At 42.2% G+C, this 25,397-nt stretch overlaps 1 protein-coding gene across 9 annotated transcripts in view; it reads left to right on the forward strand.

The window, feature by feature from the left end:
• B3GALT4 (beta-1,3-galactosyltransferase 4) overlaps positions 1-25,397 on the forward strand; it is a 476,996-nt gene that overhangs the window by 343,888 nt on the left and 107,711 nt on the right. For 7 of the 9 annotated variants that reach the window (XM_044083528.1, XM_044083527.1, XM_044083524.1 and 4 more), the window contains one exon: positions 13,465-13,535. The exons of the other annotated variants lie outside the window; for them this stretch is intronic. The gene's annotated coding sequence lies outside the window, so the exon portion shown is untranslated. The remainder of the gene's footprint in view (positions 1-13,464; positions 13,536-25,397) is intronic. 9 annotated transcript variants of the gene reach the window in all.

The following is a 25,397-nucleotide window of genomic DNA, read 5'->3' on the forward strand; positions in this document are numbered from 1 at the left end:
GACTGGGAGAATGAGGGTCTTTTTTTTGGTCCTTAGAGGACATCCAGGCAAATGCAATACACTTACATGGCATATGGCTGTCATTCCTTCTGTGTAGTCAGGTAGATAATTGCAATGCTTTGTGCAAACAAGGTACATGGCATAAATATGTAGCATATAGTTTTTTTGTACACAATGTTTTAGTTCAGTTTAGCAAATTATTGTGGGGTCACTTCATTTTGTACAATAGTATGTTGCAGTTATATACTTCAACCTACTTTTACTATTCAGACCTGGTCTTTCAGTTCAGACACAGAATCATGTTTGACTTGACCATTCTGCAGAGCAGATTTTGAAGTTCACAATTTAATTGTAGCTACTGGGGGCTTGTAGGTTTGCAGAATTACACTGGGAGGTTTGTGTAGTTGTATTCTTTCCAAAGTTAGCAACCCTGTATTAAAGCCTTACCAATGTACTAAAATTATAGGTTGTGTTACCAGATTAGAAAGAAACAAATATAAAGGGGCTGCTACAGTTTCCAAGAAAGCAGCTTTTGCTCAGTATTCCTAGAAGAATGGGAAGGGTAGCAGTACAGTGTTAGTGAATGACACCAGCGAGGCAGTTTCTAGAGTGATGCCCTGTGATTCAGACATTTTTTCAGTTGTGTCCTAAATCTACCTGACTGCTTGAGTCTGCCACTGAGATATAGCTATGATGTTTGTTATAAAAATGGATTGAAATGTTTTCTTTATTATTCAGGTGAGTGGATCCTCTTCAGCCATAGCATAGGAAATGAGGGCAAATACAATCTGTACAAACTGTTTAGAGTAGCCAGGCAACCAACATGTTTCCTGGAAGTAAGAGGAGCATGTACTACATAGAGAAAACCTAGGCAAGTATGGAGCCAGATCTGCAAACATTACATAGGTGACGACTAAAGTTTGACTGAACCATGGACCTTGGATCTGTAAGGTGAAATAGGTGAAATATTACCACCGTGGTGCCCATGAGGAGTCCAACTTTCTAGCTGGCTGAATTTGTTTCCTGTGCTGCTTGTACTACGTAGTCATTTCTGATATATTATGTTTTGGTGACTGTGCTATCCATCTGAGCCAAGTCTATTTCAGTGGCAGCCACAGAAGAAAACTCCAGAGCTGCAGGTGTATGAGCAGCTACAAAGAAGCAATGTAGTTTATTAAGACAGAAATTACTCAGCACCTATGGAACACAACAGCAATACAAGCAATTTCCCAAAATGCAATTTAACAGTATGAGCATACCTACAGAATATCAGTATTAGCAGACTATATAATGATAGTGATATAGTACAGGCTAGAAATAAAAGTGGGAGTAAGGTAAGGCCGCATTTACTGTCTTGAGTTTAGACTTTAAAAACAAATGTATTGTCTTTGCATGTCATAGACAATTCTAAACTGTAGCCAAGTAAAAGCCAAACAGGCCATCGCAAAAGTCATTCCTGTGGTATCTGTCTTGAAGAGTAACTGCACCAGCTGATGTGAGCTTTCTGGCAGGATAACCCAGTTTCAGAGCCTTGATGGAATGTTGTAAGTTTGCAAATAGAGACAGAAAGATCTGTTGTATAAAGAACAGAACCATATAATTGCCATGTGATAAAAAAAAAAAAAAAACTTGTAATAACCAGCAATCTGACATTGGCTGCAAGAAAATAATGTGCTCAAAGACCACTGATGAAACAATTCTCTGTCCAATATTAGATCATTTGTAGTAGCTTAAGCTATAGGGGTTGTATCCTACCAAGGATATGACCAAACAGCCAGCTTTTAAAGCTTAAGAGCACATTCAGTTAAGTCTGACTGCCAGGAGGTAGAGTAGAGTTCCATATAAAAGTCAGAGCACCAACATTTTCACTGTTTTCTTGCCCCTGTAGTGTGCTTTTGTCTGCTGGTACTACGGAACTGATAGTTAGCTAGCAATCCTATAAGGCTGGTAGAAAGTCCCCTGTTGAGGAAACCTTAAACAAATTAATTTTCTGAGGAAAATCCTTAGTTTTATTCTTGCAAAATTATATTTTTAAGATAGAAAATTTGTTTTGGACTGCCATAACTTCTTAAGGTTTTTTTTTACCTGGTGAATGCGTGTGAGAACATATTCCATAAGGATCTTGTTTTTCTTGACATTGATGTGTTTTTATGTAGGATGCATGTGTTAGGGGCACGATTTTGCACTTTCAGGGACTGTCAGTGTTTTTCTTACCTCAAAATATCCTTCATACCACTTTTAAAATGTGCTGGCTCTTATGGGGCTGCACTACCCATCTTTGAAGCTTCCTTCCCAATTGGACATATGGAGCAAATACCAGTCTCCTAAGTCCTTCCTCTCCCCCATTTGCAAGAAGAAGAAAGCTCTCAGAGAGTCTTTAGGTTTGCTCTGGTGGTGCCTCAGCCACTGATGGGGGACTGTGCGGTACCCAGATTTGATTCCTTGGACTGCTCATCATTTTCCCGCTGTCATTCTGATGTTGCACCCACAGCCATTAACAACTAGGGGATAGATATGTTCTCTGTGGCTGTAGAGTTGCCCTTCTTGGGAAGGGGAGAACCACTCTTGTCGGTCTTGAGGAAATGGGAGGAAGTAGTACCACATACAAGAGAATGGGAGCCTGAGCCTAGGATAGTGTGACTGCCTTGAGTCCATCCTCTTCCAGGTTGTTTTCTTAGGAAAACAAAACAAAAAGTAAAAAACTTGGCATCTCCTGATTTCATTTTGATTGGCAGGAACAATTTGCTGGGATTTGCTAGGAGGTTAATTTCTGCTTTTACTTTCTTTTCTTTCCTGAAGACAAAGTAGGTAAATTGTTCCCTTCCTTTCTGATAATGATTTTCAGTCAGAGGAGCAAGAATGACAGCGTATTGTACTTTCAGGATTTTCTCCACAGACTGGAGAGTCTGATTCTGAAGAAAGTGCTCCTTCAGATTTCTCTCTAGAAGACTTTTCTTTTTCTGAAAATGTATAAAATGAAAGAGTTTTTAGTGGGATCAGAATGAAATTCCCATTTCCTAACAAATGTATTATAGTTTGTTACAGTTGGATATCTTTCATTTTGCAGCTGTTCCTCCTGTTTTAGCCACTTTAGAGTGTTTTTCTTGCAACTTTTAGTTTACCTGACAAATCAGCCTTCTGCCTCTAGGAAGTCTGATAGGTTCAGGAGACCTCAGACTAACAAATACTTGTTTGCTAACCTTAAAACAGGCCTTACAGTGATCTTTCTTTCTAAAACTGCTAATGTGAGTCCCACACCCTCTAACAAAGATGAAAAAGCTTTTGCAAATTTGGAAAGAAAGTTTATTCTTCTGCTTTAACATTCAGAATTTTAAACTGCCAGACTCGCATGTTAAAATTTTTACTTCAATGTTTTTAGAACATGAAAAAAGTTAACTGTTAACCTTTCCTCTTCTGAGGTAAAAAGTCTTTGAATGCTTCTTTTGCATTAAAACATGCCTTACAGTGTTTGTGTGATACTTCTGATACTGTGATACTGTCTCCAAAACTTCTGGGTCAGTCACGATAAGATTTGCTTGGTTACGTTCTCAAAATCTTATCGAAGATGTTAAAACTGAAATTTTAATTTCTCCCTGTGACACTGCCAGCCCAACTATCTGGAATTTTGCAAATAATTCTGTCATTTGTAAGTATTGACATGATTTATACAGAACTGTATGTTATGTACTGAGTTTCAAGAATGTAACCACAGCATACCCTGCTGGAACATAGAAGAATAACTTACAAAACTTCAAGAAGATAAGTTGAAATTAAGTGCTTTATGATGTCCTATAAAAGTTGGTTTCAATGCAGCAAGGAGATAGGTTGTATAGAGCTAGAAGATTTTTCTATTGTCTTGGAGAAAAGTAGTAGTTACTAAATTTAAAATGTGAAGTGTTTTATTGCTTTATAACTTCCTAGCAGCTGCACAGTTCTGAGATGTATGTATTTCTCACACAGAGGTGTTAAATTCTGTTAGGTTTCTGTTTAGCCTGGGAACTGAAGGCAGGTGACAAAAAGTGGTGTCATCCAGGCTAACCCAGCAGTAAAATGTGAAATTGATTTAAGAACTCTGAGTCTGTGCATTTTGTATTTTATCTTGGACCGAGCAAGAACATCCACTCATCACCACCTACTGCCTGATTGTTCTGCAAGTAAGTCTGGGATACAGTAATTTCTTTTAGATATAGTTAGGAATATAGTAAATATTAGTTTAGATGTTTTCTGTATTTATTTGAAACTGTCTTTGTAATTTTTTTTTTCTAAGTATTTCCTGTGATTTTGAATTCTGAAGTTCTTCTATGTACCGAGTATTGTCTTGTTCTTTTATTTATTGTTAAATATATTTAAACCTATCCTTGTGGCTGATATTTGTGAGGCATATTTAAGCTCGAAGAGTACTTCCACATGTATTTGGTGACACTGTGCAGACAACACCTAAATAGCCTTGTATCTCTTGGTCAAAACTACCATTTGGATAATAGTAACATTACACAGTAGAATTGGACACCCTTTGAAAGGGCATTATAGTAGGTGATAAGTAGGGGTTGGTGGCAGTGGAGGCTACCTTATAGTCTGGGCAGAAGGGAGCATACCTAGTAAACCTGTGCCAGCCTTCCCCAGGTGTGTGTGTGTGTGTGTGTGTGTGTGTGTGTGTGTGTCTCAGCTAGTTGGGCAGGGACACGAAGCACTGGTTGCACAGAGAGGGTGCTGAGGTCTTGGCTTGGCCACTCAACTGAGATCCTAACCCTATAGCTGTGCCAGTGGGGAGTCTTATTTGGATCTGGAGAAAGAGGGAGAAACCATCCCCAAACTGTGATCTCTGTGTGCTCTTAAGGGAAATTGCACTTTACTGTGTATGCACTTGTCATCCTCCCAGTTTGTACGTCCCCTAGCTGTTGCCAGTGGTGAGGATTGATGCTCCTTGATTACTGGGCCAGTGCAGGGGCATCACAATCCCCTTGACAGGGAAGTTTCATTTGTCCTTTCTGATGATGATGCACTTCAGAGGTTTGATGAGAGGGGAAAGCTGATTAAAGGGGTTACCCAAATCTTCCAACCTTCCCTTCCACCTCAGTTCCCTTTTCCAAAAAGCAATTCAAGCATCAAGGTGCTAACAAACAGATTTTAAAAATCAGTGGCAAGGTGACTTCAATAAAAAGTCTCTCAAAATCAAGGATAGTCTAAGAAGTCAGAATGATTATTTGCCTCTTCAGCCATACTTTTCTACCCTTTCCACTAATATTCGGGATTCTTCTAAAGATTCAGAAGGACTCCTCAAAGATTGTGGTGTTGACTACCTTCTTTTGAACTGGCTCAGGACAATTATCACAGGCTTCTCTATAGATTGATGTACTCCCACCAGGTGTTTGATATACCTCAACCTGAAAAATCTTCACGTGACCCACTGGATAGTGGAATGTCTTTTAGACTTCTTTTTTTGAGGATGTGAAACGGGTATTGAAGGAAACTAAAAAAAGCTGCTAATATGAAATCATGTATGTAAGTGGAAAAGATTTTCTAGTTGGTGCCATTGCAAGAACCAGAACCCCTTTAAGTCCTAGCTGCCACTGGTTCTTGAGTATGTGTGTGGGTTATTGTCCTCTAGCCTTTCTTACTCCTCTGTCAAGGTTAATTTGTTAGCCATTTCAGTTTGTCTACCATTGAATCCCCCATTTTCTACCTGTTCTCAAGTTAAGTAGTAGTTTTGCATGTCTGTCCACACTGAAAACAGGTGCCCCCCCCCCCCCCCTTGAGATCTTGACTTTATGCTTGAAAAGCTTATCCATTTTCCATTTTAGCTAGGCTGGTTTAAGATTCTTAACATGGAAGACTATTACTTGTGTGTCGCAGGCCTCTACTGAGACCCATTCGGAGTCCGGTATGCCGCGAGATGCTTCAACTGTGGAACTTGCGGATGTCTCTACCTTGGGTGGGTCCAGAGCCGCTGTGCAGGCACCAGCTTCTGAGGGTGTATTCAGGCATACTGACTTGCATATTAAACCAGCGCCATCTTCTTCAAGGCCTAAAACTCCATGCCTAAAAAACTGATGCCCAGACTGCATGGTCAGGCCTCTATGCCTAAAAAAGAAATGATAAGAATGGCTGAAGACCTTATTACTTTAATCAGGGGAAGCCAACCTTCCCCCTCTGAGACCTAGGACTGAGTTTGCTTATGATACTTCTGACCAGGATTCTGAAATTTCTGTTTCCTCTGATGACCTGGATTTACCCTTATCTACCTATGATTATTCTGATGCTGAGGACTCTATTCCCACTGCTTCCCCCCCAGAGGATTTCTCTTTTGGTGAAACCTTGCATATTCTCAGGGAGCATTTTCGTTGGAAAAGTCAGGATTTCTCTGAGTCTAAAGAGGCTTAGGGATTTCTTACTCCTGCCCCAGCACAGGCCTTTAGCTATATCTCCTGTACTGGATATTGCTGTTGATGCCGTTTTGGAATCTAGCATGGCCCCTGACTCTCTACCTCCTGCTTCCAGAAATCCTGATAGATGTTGCAGGGTTCCTGACTCTCACAAGTTCCTTTTCAAAAATCCTACTGCGGATCCTGAAACCATTTCACAGGGACCCAAGGGCATTAAAGCTACTACTGCCAAAAATCCTACCCCCTCTGATAGAGACTCCAGGGCACTGGATAGATGGGGTAAGAAGGTATGCACTTCTGCAACTTTGGCCATTAGGGCCTTGAATTGCCAGTTTCATATGTTAAAGTATCAGCAGCATATTATTGGATTGCTTGAACAAAGTGATGATTCGTGATTGTGCTGAAAATAAGAATTTACAGGATTTAATGCAGTCTGCTAAACAAGTTGGTAAACATACATTGCAATGTGGTTCTGATTCACTTCAGGCATCTTGCAGGGCTGCAGTAACTGGGTCTGTATTTAGATGGCATGCTTGGCTTAAGGAGCAATCTTTACCAGACAATGTTAAACCGAAATTACTGGATGCTCCCTTAAATCAGGGCCGCCTGTTTGGCAACAAGGTAGAAAAAGTTCTTAAAAGATGGAAGAAAAAGCTAAATCTATGCAGACTGTTAACCTCCAAGATTTAGTAGGCATTGGTCTTCTAAAAATTGGTTCTTTCCTGCCTCTTCCAGACCTTCTCAGTCCAAACCCAGATCCTGCAGAGCAACCAGGCTTCAGTCCCAGGGGACACACAGGACTAAGCAGTGGGGTGGCCTCCACTTCCAAATCTGGGAGAAATAAAACTCCCCCTATGGTAAACTGTCTCAATGACTTATTTTTAAAACTTCCAAGCACTTCTCAACTGACTGCCCCTTTGGGGGGAAAGATTGCACTTCATGCAAAGAACTTGGGGACTCATTACCCAGGACAAATGGATTTTGAATATAGTGTCTCAAGGATACAGATTTCACTTCCACACATTACCAACTCCAAGCGGTTGGCCGGATCTACCTCCAAATCAGTGGGCAGAGGCCCAAAAGCAAGAACTCTCTCTCTTAAAGCATAGGGGCTATTCAGTTGGTACCAGAAGAAGAAAAGGGACCAGGTTTCTACTCGAGATTTTTCCTGGCACCCAGAAAGGGCAATTCATGGCATACTATCTTGTACCGGTCTACTCTAAACACCTTTTTGGTGATTCCAAAATTCAAGATGCTGGCTCTTCACCAGTTGCTTCCTATGCTAAGCAAAGATGCCTAGTTGGCAACACTAGATTTAAAGGAAGCATACCTGCACATCCCAATCAGGGAATCTTGCAGAAGATACCTACGCTTCAAAGCAGGCTACATGCAGTATCAGTTCTCTGCACTGCCCCTTTGCTTATTTACTGCACCCTGGGTATTCACAAAGTGCCTAGCTCCAGTCATTTCATTCTGCAGGCAAAGAAATATTCAAATATACCCATACCTGGACGATTGTCTTAATTCAGGCAGAAAACCAGGACGTACTTTTGAATCATCTGGCTTTTGTACAAAGGGTGCTAACTTGTCTGGGGTACACCATAAACAAAAAGAAATCATACCTGGTACCCTGTCAACAAATTATATTCCTGGGAGCAAGCTTGAATACAACTTCCCAGATGGCTTTCCTCATGCCAGAGAAACAAATTCACTTGACAATCTACTTCAAACAAGTGGCCACAAAAACCCTGCTATCTGCTATCTTGGGGTTCATGGCCTCCTGCATTCTTCTAATTCCATATGCAAGACTGCATATGAAGAAACTACAATGGTATCTAAAAAGCCTATGGTGTCAACATTCTCAGGGTCTAGAAGCAATGATTCCTATCATTCCTTGCCTACACCTAGAGTTACTTTGGTGGGCAGTGGCCTGCCACCAAAATAAGGGACTACCATTCACACTACCCCCTGCCGACCAAACCCTAACAGACTCATCAGACTATGCATGGGGGGCGCACCTGGCAGGGAAGTGCATTCAGGGCAAATGGAACCCAATTCAATTGCACCTTTACATCAATCATAAAGAAATGTTAGCTGTACAGAATGCTCTGACAGTCTTTAAGGACCACATTCTTCCAGGATAATTAATGGTGAAGACAGACAAACACCACTGTTATGTGGTACATAAACAAGCAGGGGGGGTACACATTCTTACCCCCTCTGCAGACTAGCCATGGCATTGTGGAACACAGCCTTGAGCTACCAAGTGCATCTACAAGCTCAATTCCTGCCAGGAAAACAAAATATATTGGCAGACCGACTAAGCATAATCTTCATGGACCCACATAAGTGGAAACTGGAACCAAGGATTTTCAACATGTTGACAAGCAAATGTGGGAGCCTAGATATAGACCTGTTTGCCTTCCCCCAGAACTATCAGTTGGAAAAGTTTTGTGCAAGGACTCCCCACAGACAAGCTTGGAAAGTGGACGTTCTGCCCTTCAGCTGATAAAACCCATCAGTTTATGCCTTTCCTCCTCTGCTCTCCAAAGTACTACTACAGATCACACAAGACAAACCAAGGATGATTTTGATTGCACCAGACTGGTCACGCCAACACTGGTACCCCCTCCTGTGCAGTGTCACGGTTGACCCCATGGCACCTGCCTCAGACTCCTACCCTGCTGTCTCAGCAGGAGAACCAGATTCTGCACCCTCAGCTTTAAACACTGAATCTAGCAGCCTGGCTAATTACCTAAGCTCTCATTTACCATCCCTCAGTAAACCAGTGATGGATATCATTTTAAAGGCAAGGAGGCCTAGTACTAGAAAATCTTATGCTGAAAAATGGAAAAGATTCTGTGCCTGGAACCAATGTCTAAGGATGAGCACAGCAGTGCCCAATTTACCTCAGATTTTACAATACTTAACTGAGATGCTTCACAAGGGCCTGTCTTTTTCTTCAATAAAAATTCAAGCCTCGGTCATTTCAGCTCATAACACAGAACCTCCCCTCTTCTTTCATCCACTGCTGAAGCAGTTCCTCAGAGGGGCCAAAAATTTAAGACCACCCAGGAGAGCTCCAACTCCAGCCTGGGACCTTAACTTTGTATTGGAAAAACTCACCATTTCTCCTTTTGAGACAGCTTCTATTGCAGATTTAAAATGTCTTTCTTGGAAAACAGCTTTCCTTTTAGCCATCACTTCAGCAAGAAGGGTATATGAATTACAGGCCCTTATGGCAGTGGAGCCTTTTGTCATCTTGCATGCGGACAGGGTGTCCAGGACCAATTCCTCTTTCATGCCAAAGGTGGTATCCAGTGTGGCCTTTAATCAGTCCATTCATTTGCCAACCTTCATTCCTAATCCACAGAACAAAAGGGAATAGATACTGCACTCCTTCAATGTGCACAGATAACTTAGATTCTACTTGGACAGGACAAAACCTCAAAGGAAATCTGAGCAACTGCTGGTGGCATTTGCTGCAGGGACAGAGGGGAAGGCTATTTCAAAGCAAACCATCTCCAAATGGATAGGCCGTTGCATTCATTTCTGCTATAAGCACCATGGAAAACCTGTCCCACAGGGGATCAGACCCCACACAACCAGGACTGCATCTACCTCTACAGCCTTTCTCAGAGGCATACCTACCAAGGACATCCTAGAAGCTGCTACCTGGAGTTCTGTATATACTTTCACCAAGCATTACCATTTGACAATTTTCTCTAAATCCAGAGCTGGCTTTGCCACTACAGTTTTGCAGGGCCTTATAGCTGGTCCTAATGCTATCTAAAGTCCTCCTCCCATCCTTAGCTTTAGGAATCTACCCAAATGTAATGACTGCAGCAGTGGAACACTAAGAACATAGTACAGTTGTGTACATTTACCATAAATGTAGATGTTAGGGTGTATTCGCTGTTGCAGTCCTGGTTACCCTCCTTCCAGCCCCTGACTTCTTTTTGCTATACCTCTTCTCTCCTTTTCAGTGCTTAAAAGCTTTTTGATGTATTTGCTTTTGTGTTGGGGGTATAACCTTGTATATTTATAGATTTAATTGCTTCCCTTTAGGGGGGAGCACCTAACATCTGGGGCAAGAAAAACTGATGTAATGACATTGGTTGCATGTTTTATACCCCTGACGACCTGACATCATGGAAGAAGATAGCAACCGACGTAGGACCTAAGACTTTTGTTAATCAGGCCGACTGAGGGCTACTGCAAGCAGATAACCCAAATGTAATGACTGCAACAGTGAATACGCTTGAACATCTACATTTATGGTAAGTGTCCACAACTGTACTTTCCTCCTCTGCATGTACTGTTTGCACAATTCCCATTTTTATGTAATTTGCTCCTCCCCTTTTCTAAAGATCCCAGTTCCAGTTGTTTTATCTCTTTCACTTTATTTGCTACTTCTAGTAAAGTTGGTTTAGACTTTGATTTCCATTTTCTAGTAATTGCTTTTTTTAGCCTTAGTTGTACCGATTTGCTCACCCAGTATCTCTGACAAAGCAGTCTGCAGAGAGTCTTTAAAGTCTGCCAACTCATTACACTCCAAGAAAATATGTCCCCAGTTAACTCGGTCTTCCCCATCACACCTCCAACATTTGCTGTCTGAGGACTTTGGGTATAAAAATATCTATGTAAACACTTTCAAGCAAAGATCCTAAATCTTCTAGACTTTGTTGCATATTTGGGAGACATACATATATCCCCCATTGTTTCTTTGTAAATTGCTATCCATTCTCTCTTCCCAATACTTTGTAACCTCCTCTGATTCTTATAGTTATGCAATATTTTTAGGGTCTACTAATTATTCTTTTTTTTAAAGCCAGCTTCTGTTCTGGATTCTACTAAAAACTCTACCACTGCTGGGCTTTCATCAAGGACCCCATATTTCTTTCTCTTTGCCTGTACTCTATCCGTCCTTGATAGGGAAGGCAATCTCAAACCTGCCGTCCAAATAAATTCTTCGTGTCTCCCCATTCTGTTACCTTTCCCTCTCTAGTTATTTGTTCCCAATACCTTGGTTCCTTTGCCAGTTTTCTCCCAATAAATTCCAGCCCCCTCTTGCCTAGTGTCTGTATCCCTAATTGCAGTCATCCCTATTGTCAGAATCTCCTTTCTCCATTCCCAAATTGGCTTATTTCTTAGAATACTTTCTGTTACTTAATGAATATAATCTGTATGATTATTGTTATTCTCAAAGATCTGCATCCAAAATCCAAGTCCCTCCTTGTTTCTTGAGCCCCCCCCCATTTTATCATCATCCCTTTCCACTTTGAATTTAGTTTTCTGCTTGTGCTATTTAGGAGCCTTAACTGTGTTACTCTGAAATACCCATTCAAATTGCCTAATCCCAGTCTGCCTTGTTCTGTTTAAGAATCAGCTTATCCCACTTGACTCTTGGCAGTCTTCCCCTCCCAGATAAAGTTCTTCATCTCTTTATTAATTGCTATACACAACTTCTCCTCTCATTGATAAAAATATGCATGACCTGTGTGTGAAACTAAAGGGCCTAATATATATATATATATATATATATATATATATATATATATATATATATATATATATATATATATATAGATATATATAGATATATATATAGATATATATATATATATATATATATATATATATATAAAATAGAGCTGACATTCTCAATTTTTGTATTATCTTTTTAGTTTCTTCCCACATATCCTTAGCTGCCACACCAGAATCACTTTTAATTCATACTCTAAATATTTCATTGTATCATGTCCCCATAAATATTGATATTGCTGAACCAATTTGTGTGTGGGTACATAATATACTGCTATTGCCTTTGTTTTAGCTTCATTAGTTTTGTATCCTGAAAAAGATCTGAACCTGTCTCAAAATGTTCCACAACTCTGTAATGCCCCTTTCTGGTTTTGTCCGGTATAACATAAGAACATCTGCAAATAGAGACAGCTTTTCTTGACTACCATACCAATTATATCCTTGAATTTCAGAGTCACTTATTTTCTTTCAGTGGTTCTAAATGTAATGCAAATAAAGGGGAAAGAGGACACCTCTGCCTAGTTCCTCTGCTCAAGCAGAAATGATCAGAGAGGACCCTGTGACGAAAGATACTGCCAGCCCAGCTATCTAGAATTTTGTAAATAATTATATGTCATTGGTGAATATCAAAATGACTTGTACAAGACTTGTTACAGATTTATTAGAACTGTATGTCATGTGTATATCAAACTTCTTGTACCAGATGCATGTGTTGAAAAGGGTATTTAGCAGAGTGCTGTTTGAAATGTAGCCACAATGTTCTCTGCTGGAAGGGGACATAAATGTATATGCACTATTTTAACTGTTTAAATGTATATATTTTAACAGTGGAAATGGGAATACAGGAGATTAATTTCAGAAATATAACTAAAATTAAATTACTTTATGGCCATTTCATAAAAGATGGTATCTTTCAGTTTTCAGTACAGCAAGAGAGACAATGTCTGTACTAGGACACTTTCTTGTCTTTAGGGTGAAGTAATTACTAGTCTTGAAAGCATGAAGGAATGCAATATTTCTATGACTTCCAGCATCTGCCAGAAATCTGAGGTCCATGTATTTTTACAGGTATATGCTAAATATTGCCAGCTTCCAGCAGTGGAGGTTTCACCTGGGAACTATAGTCAGATGACAAATTATGTCATTCTGCATGTTATCCCAGCAGTAATATTTGAGATATTAATTTGAGAAGTCTCTTGGTAAGACGGAGCATTCTGTCTTGGACCCGAAAACAACTGGAAGATCCATTCGCAACATCTGCCTTGCTCTATTAGTAAGTTTCCTGAATTATAGTATAATTCTCTTAGATTCAGTCAGGAATATAGTAAAGCTTGGTTTGGATATTTTTCTTTATTTGAGACTGTCCTGCAATGCTGTTTTAAATATTTCCTGTGGTTTTGAACTCTGTCATTGTGAATATATATTTAGTATTGTCTTGTTCTTTTATTATTTATTAAATATATTTAAACCTTTCATTGTGGCTGATCTGTGTAGAGATGTTTAAGTTTTTGAGAATACTTGTATTTTCATTTTACAGAAAACAGTGCCACAGTGAATGGGGCCAGCAAAAGAACTATAACAAGAAGGGACAGTACAACAAGAAAAAATGTTGGTACTAATGTAGTTTGATAATTTCTGATGTGGTTTTGTCTGTATTATGTCTTGGTCTCAAATTTATACCAACTGCCTTACCGAGATTACATATACTTAAAAGTGAAATATTTTCTTTTTGTAGAAAACTGCATTTAATGCCCTACTTTAAACAAGAGGGGAGGGGTTGTGTTTAATGACTGTTATGAAAGTAGTGATGAGGATTCTTTTTATTCATGCCTGTCATCTCGGGAAGATTTGTTTGAGAGTGATTTTAATGCCCATTGCCAACTGAATACTAATGCTATCTCTGTTAAAAACTGTTTTATTCCACCTTTTTTAAATAATACCTTGCAAGGATTTTTTACTACTCTTAATTATGAGGTTGAAAAATGTACTGGTCCTGTATAGAGAATAAGACTAACATATGTTTTAATTTCACTAGCACAAACCAAATTTGAAAATACAAAAAAATGGGCACTGCTCAGTAGAAGAATCCACAGTTTATTAACTTAAAGCGCTTTTCATTTGCACTCAAACTTCATCAGAAGTGAATACAAACAAACTCTTGTGACATTTAAATGTTCAAATAAAAGTAACGTGCTCTGATGACAAATCACAGCCAGTCATATAACCCACAACATCTGCTTAAACGTTAATACAGTATTGAAAGGGTGTAAAAATATACATTTAAATACATGTGTATTGTATATCCTTTAAGAACATGTAAACACTCATATCAAGCTTAAACTGTTAAATATTAAAAAATGTATAAGAATGTAAATAATATATATGTGAATTCTATTCTTACCATCTGACAAGTACATCTCAACTTGCTACTTAAAAGGTGTTAATATTGCACCACACTTAACATAACAGTGCTGTTCCAAGTTTACATCATATACACTAAGATAAGAAATTATTTTTGTGTATTGTTATAAGTACTTATGCAAATCCTTTTGCTTTTAAAAAATATTCTTTACTTTACATTAATTCATCTCTCCAAGCTCGTACGTTTTAAAATGCAACTTGTTGAGCAAGTGTCATTAAGCCCAGGGAACCAGTAAGCATTTAGTCTGATTTGCCAAGCCAGTTCAAGATGTTCATTGTGCATACAGCTGCAGTCATAACAGATGGGTTATCCTGGCGTCAGGCGGGTCCTCGGTTGGCCGAATTCCAAAGTCTAGGTCCGGTGTCAGTTGTCGTTGCTTCCTCCCTGACGTCAGTGTGGCAGGGGTATAAAAGAGGCAGCCGACACCATTTTCTTCAGTCTTTCTTGCCGCGCGGTGCCCGAAGCAGAAGCATTTCGCAAGTGCCGGTCGGCCAGCTCCTGAGATTTACGAAAGTATTTCAGCCGAAGTCTTCTTGAAAGCTAAGTACCCCGTTGGGGAAACTTTTCTTGCCTCAGACCGATGTCAGACAAAGTTAATAATTGCATTTCATGTGGGAAGCAAATACCATAAGGATTTCCACTCTTACTGTACACCTTGCTTAGGCCCAGACCACGACGTCTTGGCCTGACGTTTTTGTGCTAGATTCAACAAACGCACTATTGAGTTCGCCTTCACTTTTGTCAAAAAATAATTATATTATGTCGTCGGATACTCAGACTCAAGTTTTGAGCAAAAAACGCAAAGATAATGACCGGCATACGAGGTCCGCACCACCTACTGATACCATGCTAAGGCAGACTACCAGTTCTCCGGTACTCAGCGAGGCGCCTACGCAGCCACTGAGTACCGATGACAATGCATTACCGGTGTCTTCAGTACCCGAGGTCGCAGGCTCCTTGGCCCCCATTCCTACTACAGATACCGACGCCACTCCTGGCGGGGAAACTCAATTTAGACAGGTCTGCCATTTCTCAAGGGGTCTTCAGGCCTTCCTCCTCTATTAAAGCCTTCACTAAATCTAAAACAGCCATGAAAACCAAAAAACAGGTTCCTCAGACACCCTTTCAAGGCACCATGCCTAAAAAACAGATCCTTAAAATGACTGAGGATTTGATTACTCTTATCAGGGGATGTCCTTCGGGGTTCTCAACCCCCCTCTGACAAAAGGCCCAGATTAGAGGAAGACTACCCTTCCTCAGATCAAGCTTCTATTACCTCAGAACTGTCTGAGGACCAGGATTGTGCCTATTCTCCATTCGAAGACTCTGATGCAGAGGAGTCTATTCCCTCGGTCTCCCCCCCTGAAGACTTCTCTTTTGGGGAAACCCTGCATACATTGAGGTAACACTTTCACTGGGAAGGCCAAGATTACTCAGATTCCAAGAAAAGGCTCAGGGAATTTCTTCTGCTCCCCCAGCATAGGTCTCTGGCTTTCCCTCCTGTTTTAGATATATTGGATGATGTGTACACAGAAGCCAGCCTTAATCCTGATTCTTTGCCTCCAGCTCCTGTTAAACCAGACTGGTATTACCGGGTTCCTGATTCTCACCAGTTCCTATATAAAAGCCATACTGCTGACCCAGAAACTATTTCACAGGGTCCCAAGGGAATTAAGGCCTCTACTGCTAAAAAACAATTACCTTCAGAGAGAGATTCCAGATCTTTAGAAAGGTGGGGGAAAAAGGTGTACACCTTGGCCACTTTAACCATGAGGGCATTAAACTGTCAGTTCCATATGTTAAAGTATCAACAGTTTTTGATATCTCAGCTGAAAAGCAAAATGACACAACCAGAACAACCAGATTTAAAAGAGTTGCAGGATTTGTTGCATGGTGCAGAGCAAGTGGGTAAACATACCTTGCAGTGTGGTTTTGATGCTTTAGAGGCCTCATGTAGAGCTGCTGTTACCGGGTCTGTTATACGTAGCCATGCTTAAGAGCAAACCTTACCAGATCATGTCGAAGCTAAATTATTAGATGCACCTCTTCAAAAAGATGTATTGTTTGGTGTTAAAGCAGAGGAGGTGCTAAAGAAAATGGAGGAAAAAGCGAAATCAATGCAAACAGTGAAAGATTTCCTGCAGGTACAGCCTCCACGTTTCAGCAGAAACTGGCCTTCAAAAAATTGGTCCTTTCCAGCCATGGACAGACCTCAAAGGGGCAGATACAGGCGTCCAAGGGGTAGAGGGCAAACTCAAGGATCTTTCAGAGCCAGACAGTGGCAAGCACCAACCCCAAGAGGTGGAGAAAATAGATCAGTCTTAGAAAACAGACACAATGACTTCCCCCTACACCTGCCAAGCAAAGCTTTAATGGCAGCACCTTTGGGTGGAAAACTGACATTATTCTCAAAAAATTGGCATATTGTTACAAAAGACAAATGGATTCTGGACATTATAGACAGAGGCTACAGGTTCCACTTTCACACCCTTCCAAAAATGAGAGGCATGCCAAACCTGCCACAAAATCAAAGGGCAGAGGCACAAAAACAAATTTCAGCTCTCATGGACATGAAAGCAATTCAGGAGGTACCTGCAAAAGAACAAGGTCAAGGGTTTTATTCCAGACTATTCCTGGTACCAAGGAAAGACCAAGATTGGAGACCTATCCATCCTAAACACATATCTACAGGTGCCAAAATTCAAGATGCTCACATTACAGCAGCTTCTTCCCATGCTGGGCAAGGAGTCTTGGCTGGTAACATTGGACCTCAAGGAGGTATACCTGCATGTCCCTATCAGACAAGATTGCAGAAGATACCTCAGATTTCTTGCAGGTTCAACCCATTACCAATTCTCTGCATTGCCTTTGGGCTTATCTACTGCGCCCAGAGTGTTTACAAAATGCCTGGCATCAGTAATCGCCTTCTGCAGACTACAAGGGATACAAATCTACCCATATCTGGACGACTGCCTGATCCAAGCGGACAGCAAGGACATACTACTGCAGCACCTGGCGTTTGTAATAAAACTGTTGAACTTCCTGGGATACACAGTCAACAAAAAGAAATCAAAACTAATACCCTCTCAACAAATAATTTTCCTGGGTGCCAACTTGGATAGAACCACCCAGATGGCCTACCTCACCTCACGCCAGACAAGCAAGGGCAACTGTCTCAATACTTCAGAAAAATGGCAACTTACACCAGGCTAACTGCAAGGAAAGTCCTGCAGGCTCTGGGATTCATGGCATCTTGCATCCTACTTATCCCATGTGCAAAGCTGCATACGAGGAAACTTCAATGGGACCTAAAAAACTTATGGTCTCAACACAGCCACAGCTTGGAAGCAATTATACCACTCATTCCATGCCTTCAAAAGGAATTTATATGGTGGGCTCAAGCTTGCCAAAGAAACACAGGTCTTCCTTTCTGTGTACCTCAAGCAACTCAAATCATCACAACAGACGCCTCAGACTACGCCTGGGGAGCACACTTGACAAATCAGTGCATTCAGGGAAAATGGGCACGAAAAGAGGAGCTCCTTCACATCATCCAAAAGGAAATGCTAGCCGTACAAAAGGCTATTATGACCTTCAAAGACCTACTGCATCCAGGCCAGCTATTGATAAGGACAGACAACACCACAGTGATGTGGTACATAAACAAACAGGGGGGAGCTCATTCATACCCACTGTGCAGGCAAGCCATGACCCTATGGAACACAGCACTGGAATTGAAAATTCAACTACAGGCATAATTCCTGCCAGGGAAGGAAAACACACTGGCAGACAACCTAAGCAGAAATATGACGGATCCACACGAATGGAAGTTGCATCCTCAAATTTTCACAAAGATAACTCAGGCATGGGGACAGCCAGACATAGATATCTTTGCTACCCACAGAAATTGCCATTTGAAAAAATTTTGTTCAAGGACCTATCACCCACAGGCCTGGAAAGTGGACGCACTTTCCTTCAATTGGGCGACATTGACAGTCTATGCCTTCCCGCCTCTTCCTCTGCTGCCCAAAGTTCTATTAAAAGCCAGAGCAGAGAGGCCGAAAATGATTCTCATTGCTCCAGACTGACCAAGGCAACACTGGTATCCGCTCCTGAAGAGCCTGACACATTCCCCACCATGGATCCTACCTCTAGTCCCTCTTCTGTTGTCCCAGCACAACTACAAAACTCTTCACAGCCATCTCAAAACTCTAAATCTAGCTGCATGGAGAATTCCTTTATTTCCCAACAGTTTCTCCTCTCCAAGGAGGCGCAGGATGTCATCTTGGAGGCCAGAAGACCTTCTACTAGAAAGGCCTACTCTGCCAAATGGAAACGATTTTGTGGCTGGAATCAAAAGAAGGGACAGAATCCTTGGGTAATAAATTTACCTCAAATTTTACAGTACCTAGCTGAGATGTTAAACAATGGACTTTCCTTCTCCATCAAGATCCACGCTTCAGCCATTTCTGCACAATACAACACAGATCCTCCTTTATTCTCTCATCCTCTCTTAAGGCAGTTCCTCAGAGGGGCAAAGAATATAAAACCCCCAAGGAAACTACCAGTCCCTGCTTGGGACCTCAACTTATTGGAAAAGCTGACCCTTCCTCCCTTCGAGCCAGCTTCTTCATCAGAGTTACAGTACTTGTCATGGAAAACAGCCTTTCTTCTGGCTATCACCTCAGCCCGCAGGGTTTCGGAGCTACAGGCCCTCATGGCTGTGCAACCATTCATCATTTTCCATCGGGACAGAGTTTCCTTACGAACCAACCCTACCTTTATGCCAAAGGTAGTATCCAGTGTAGCTTTGAATCAGACTATCCACTTACCTACCTTTTATCCTAATCCACAAAACAAAGGGGAAAGACTACTACATTCCTTGGACATTCACAGACAACTTCGTTATTATTTGGACAGGACAAAGCCATTCGGGAAATCTGAGCAACTCTTTGTGTCCTATGCTGCAGGTGCTCAAGGAAAGGCCATTTCCAAACAGACAATTTCAAAATGGATAGCCCACTGCATACGCTTTAGTTACTCATTTCATGGAAAAACTGTGCCTGCATGCATCAGATCCCACTCCACCAGAGCCACAGCTACCTCTGCAGCCTCCCTCAGGGGGTCCCTACCAAGGATATTTTGGAAGCGGCCACCTGGAGTTCAGTGCACACTTTCTCCAAGCACGATCATCTCCCACTATACTCTAAATCTAGAGCGGGCTTTGCCACAACAGTCCTGCAGGGCATCCTAGACCCACCTAGTTCCACTTGGTGCCTATCACCCTTACTTAGCCTTAGCTTTGGGATTCTACCCATCTGTTATGACTGCAGCTGTATGCACGATGAACATAGTACAGTTTTGTACCTACCATAAATGTAGATGTTCGAGTACTCATACAGCTGCAGTCCAGGATGTTCATCTCACATTGCTGCAGTCATAACCTGTGGGGTAGTCCGCTGTCCTCAGTCGGCCCGAATACCAAAGTGTGGCTGGCGTCGGTCATGGTCGCTCAGCTCTGACGTCAGTACGCCGTGGTACTAAAGCGCATGACCGACGCCATATCCTCAGTCTTTCTTGCCGCATGGTCCGAAGCAGAAGCAGCGTTTGCAAGTGCCGTTCAGCGTCCTGAAATTTTCGTATTCTGAGTTTCAGACCGAAGACCAAGTTGGCTAAGTACCTTGGGGAATATTTTTGTCTTTTCTTGCCTCAGTTAAATCCGGATGTCAGAAAAAGTAAATAATTGTATTTCTTGTGGGAAACGGATACCTCATAGGGATTACCACTCTCTGTATTCCTTGCTTGGGGCCTGAGCACGGCGTAGTCGGGTGTCGCTTTGTGCTAGATTTAATAAGCGCACCATTAAACGCAGGTTAGATTGTGCTAGACTTGTCTTCGTAAGGTGTAACTACAATATGCCGTCGGATCCTCCGGCCGCCACCGCTAAGAAGCAAGGAAAATCGTTAAAGTCCAAGAGGATGAGTCGTTACGGACGCCGGTTCTTTGGAAACTACGGTGGAATCTGTGGATCTAGCCGAGGTTTCAGCTGAATCTCAGGGGGGAGCCTTTAATCTTGCAGGATGTGGCCTCTCAGGAGTCGGGTCAGGCTGAGGGGGCCTCTCAGGTCTCTGTAGTCCCTTCTTTGCATAAGGTGGTTAGGCCTTCTACTTCTGTCTCTAAGGTACCTTCCAAGGTCAGGCCTGGTTTGTCTTCCACTGGCGTCAGCCCTAGTTCTGCAGGTTCTGTACCTAAAAAGCATATGCTGAAAATGGCAGAGGATTTGATTACTTTAATCAGGGGTTCTATGCCCCCTCCGGATAAGAGGCCTAGGGTGGAACCAGAGGTGGAAGGATTGGAGCATTCCTCAGATTACTCTGAGTCTTCGGCTGAGGACATTCAGGATTTTCCTCCTTATTCTGATTCAGATGCAGAGGATTCAAGTCCTTCTGCTTCCCCTCCAGAGGATTTTTCTTTCTGAAACCCTGCATTCCATGAGGGAGCATTTTAAGTGGGAAGGTCAGGATTTCTGATTCTAAAGAGGCTTAGGGAATTGTTGTTTTTACCACAGCATAGGCCCTTGGCTATTCCCCCTGTTTTGGATGTTGTTCAGGATGTTTTCTCTGAAGCTTCCCTTAATCCTGATTCTTTGCCTCCTGCCCCTGTCAAGCCAGACAGGTATTACAGAGTGCCAGAGGCTCATAAATATTTGTATAAGAGCCCAAGAGCTGACCCAGAAACTATTAGCCAGGGACCTAAGGGTGTCAGGGCTTCTGTTGTAAAGAATCCAGTTCCTCTGGATAAAGATTCTAGAGCTTTGGATAGGTGGGGTAAAAGTGTATACCTCTTCCACTCTAGCGATGAGGGCTTTGAATTGCCAGTTTCATATGCTGAAGTACCAGAATTTTCTCTTAAGTCAGTTAAAATCTAAGGTAGATGCTTTGGCAGAGGGTATAGAGTGTAAGGAATTGCAAGATTTAGTTCATGCCTCTGATCAGGTGGGTAAGCATTCTTTGCAGTGTGGTTTTGATGCTCTTCAGGCTTCTTCCAGGGTGGCTGCCACTGGATCAGTTATTCGTAGGCACGCCTGGCTTAAGGATCAGAATTTGTCAGAGCATGTTAAAGCTCGAATTTTGGATGCTCCCCTTCAATCTGAAGTTCTGTTTGGTTCTCCTGTGGAGTCTGTTTTGAAGAAAATGGAAGACAAAGCTAAGTCCATGCAGACGGTTAAGGATTTTTTACAGGTGCAGCCCCCTAAGTTTAGCAGAAATTGGCCTGCTAAGGGATGGGCTTATCCTTCTGATTTACAGTCTAGGGGCAGATCTAGACGTGGTAGGGGCAGAGCTCATGCTCAGGGTTCTTTCAGACCTAGGACGTGGAGTTCCCCTGCAGAATCTTCAGGTGAGGGCAGGGGTCAGCCTTTTCGTAAACAGACCCAATGACCTGTATCTCCAGCTGCCAGATCCCTCCTGTCTGGCAGCTCCTCTGGGAGGAAAGTTGGCACTTTTCAGGCAAAATTGGCTTTTAGTCACCCAGGACAAATGGGTGTTGGACATTATAGATCGAGGCTACAATTTTTATTTTCACACCTTGCCTCCTTTCAAAGGCATGCCAGACGTTCCTCCTCAGCAAAAGGTGGAGGCTCACAAGCAGATTTCTTTACTTTTAAAAATGGGGGCTATCCAGGGGGTCCCTCCGTCAGAAGTAGGCCTAGGATTTTATATCGCCTGTTTCTTGTTCCAAAGAAAGGAAACACTTGGAGGCCAATTCTGGATTTGTTTATTCTCAACACATACCTGGACATTCCAAAATTCAAGATGTTAACTTTGCAGCAGCTTCTGCCTCTGCTAGGCAAAGATCACTGGATGGTAACTCTGGATCTCAAAGAGGCTTATCTTCACATTCCTATCAGGCCCAGCTGCAGGAGGTTCCTGCGTTTTCGGGCTGGGACTTTCCATTATCAGTTCTCTGCATTGCCCTTTGGCTTATCTACTGCGCCCAGGGTGTTCACAAAGGTCCTGGCTCCGGTGATAGCCTTCTTAAGATTAAGGGGAATACAAATTTATCCTTATTTGGACGATTGCCTGATTCTTGCTCAAGACAGTCAAGTTACTTCACCATCTTCAGTATGTTATGGCAGTGTTAAGGTGCCTAGGGTATTCTGTGAATGAAACAAAGTCCAGCCTAGTACCCTCTCAGGACATGTGCTTTCTGGGTGTGAGACTGAATACAGCCTCTCAGATGGCGTTTTTGACCCCGGACAAACAAAGAAATCTTGCCCTTTACTTCCAGCAATTATCTCTACGGTCCAGGCTGACTGCAAGGACAGTCCTTCAGGCCTTGGGGTTCATGGCATCTTGTATTCTGGTGCTTCCCAATGCCAAAGTGCATATGAGGAAGCTACAATGGTATCTCAAAAGCGTATGGACTCAACACTGCCATGATTTGGACACTGTCATTCAGATAATACCTTGCATCCAAAGGGAATTTTTGTGGTGGGCTCAGGAATGTCACCTAAACAAGGGACTCTCTGTGACCTGACCAGAGGCGAGTCGGATCTTAACGACAGATGCCTCAGACATGGCTTGGGGAGCACACTTCAATGGGAAATGGGTTCAAGACACGTGGCCTCCCAAACTACAACATTTGCATATCAACATGGAGGAGATGTTAGCAGTCCAATTTGCACTGATGGCTTTCAAGGATCTACTTCAACCAGGACAGGTGTTGATTCAAACAGACAACACAACAGTCATGTGGTACATCAACAAGCAAGGGGGAACCCATTCGTACCCTCTTTGCAGACAAGCAATGATTTTGTGGGAGACTGCTCTCAGTTTGCACCTCACTCTTCAGGCAAGGTTTCTGCCGGGAGCACAGAACTCCTTAGCAGATGTTTTGAGCAGACAGATGGTGGATCCCCACGAGTGGAAATTGGATCCTCATGTATTTCAACAGTTGACGGTGGCTTGGGGGACTCCAGACATAGATCTGTTCACTTCTCCACTAAATTTCCAACTGCCAAAGTTTTGCACAAAGCTGTTTCACCCAAAAGCTTGGAAAGTGGATGCTCTATCATTTAGTTGGAACAACCTTCACGTCTATGCCTTTCCTCCTCTGCCTCTCCTTCCCAAGGTGCTCTTGAAGGTCAGACAGGACAAGCCTTGCATGATTCTAATAGCTCCAGATTGGCCACGTCAGCACTGGTACCCTCTGCTGAGGAGTTTAGTACGGGAGCCTCCTTGGCCTTTGCCATCAATTCCACACCTTTTGTCCCAGGCAAGCAATAATTTCCACAATGTCAGGATTCAGTCCCTGCATCTGACAGCTTGGCGTATTCTGTTTTAGACCCTGGGGGGGGGTCGCAGCTTCCTCAACAAGTTTTGAATGTCATTTTGGAGGCCAGACGGCCTAGTACCAGGAAAGTTTATGCTGATAAATGGAAGAGATTTTTTCTTTGGAGCAAAACAAAGAGCTTTGATGTTTCAGTGCCTAATTTGAGTGTTTCACTTCAGTATCTTACAGAATTATTAGACAAGGGTTTGTCTTTCTCCTCTGTAAAAGTTCGTGCTGCAGCCATTTCTGCTCACTATGACTGTGACCCACCATTATTCTCTCACCCTTTGTTTAAGCAATTTCTTAGAGGGGCAAAGAACATAAGACCCCCACGTAGAGCTCCTACTCCTTCCTGGGATCTCAATTTTGTGTTGGAAAAGCTCACTTTACCTCCTTTTGAACCTGCAGCTACTGAGTTGAAGTTTTTGTCTTGGAAGACTGCTTTTTTGTTGGCCATTACGTCTGCTAGAAGGGTATCTGAATTACAGGCTCTAATGGCAGTTGAACCCTTTCTGATATTTCATAAGGATAGGGTCTCCACCCCATGTACTAACCCTACTTTTATGCCTAAAGTTGTTTCTAATGTGGCCTTAAACCAATCTATTCATTTGCCTTCATTTTATGCTGATCCCCAAAATAAAGGGGAAAAATTTTGCACTCTTTGGATATTCACAGGCAGTTAAGTTATTATTTGAGCAGAACTAAAGGGTTCAGGCAGTCTCAACAGTTATTCATTTCTTTTGCCTTGGGTTCACAAGGAAAACCTGTTTCAAAACAAACTATTTCTAAGTGGATTGGCCATTGTATTGCTTTTTGTTATTCTCATCATGGTAAGGAGGTTCCGGCTGGAATCAGGCCTCATTCCACTAGGGAGACTGCCACTTCTACTGCTTTAAGGGGAGTAGCTACTAAGGATATTTTGGAGGGAGCTACTTGGAGTTCAGTGCACACTTTTTCTAAACATTACCATCTCCCTCTTTATTCCAAATCTAGGGCTGGGTTTGCCACTGCAGTTTTACAGGGCATGTTAGCAGCTCCTAATGCTTTCTGATTTTGCCAACCTCCCTTTACCTTTGCTTTGGGATTCTACCCACAGGTTATGACTGCAGCAATGTGAGATGAAGAACATAGTACAGTTTTGTACCTACCATAAATGTAGATGTTCAAAGATCCACATTGCTGCAGTCCAATTTACTCCCTCCTTCCCCTCTGTAGTTTGGGGTGGCTGTGTGGCTTGTGGTGTAACTATTGTTTCTACATTGGTGATTGGGTATTTTTCTATTTTTGGCTATGGCCTTTCTTTTTAGGCCTTCTGACATCTGGGGCAAGAAAGACTGAGGATATGGCGTCGGTCATGCGCTTTAGTGCCACGGCGTACTGACGTCAGATCTGAGCGACCATGACCGACGCCAGCCTAACACTTTGGTATTCGGGCCGACCGAGGACAGCGGACTACCCCACAGGTTATGACTGAAGCAATGTGGATCTTCGAACATCTACATTTATGGTAGGTACAAAACTGTACTTTTCCCTCCCTCCAACCCCTCTTAGGACAGGCCTTATGGCAAACCCTTTTCATATAACCTTTTGGGGTACTCTTTTTATGGTGTATTTGCTTGCAACTACTGTTTTTGATTTATCAACATTGCATTTTTGCATAACATTATGTTTGCCTTCCTTCTGGGGGCACCTGACATCTGGGGCAAGAAAAACTG

The sequence above is a fragment of the Protopterus annectens genome, chromosome 9.part0, assembly GCF_019279795.1.
Source record: "Protopterus annectens isolate FY-2018-M chromosome 9.part0, PAN1.0, whole genome shotgun sequence".
NCBI lineage: Eukaryota > Metazoa > Chordata > Ceratodontiformes > Protopteridae > Protopterus > Protopterus annectens.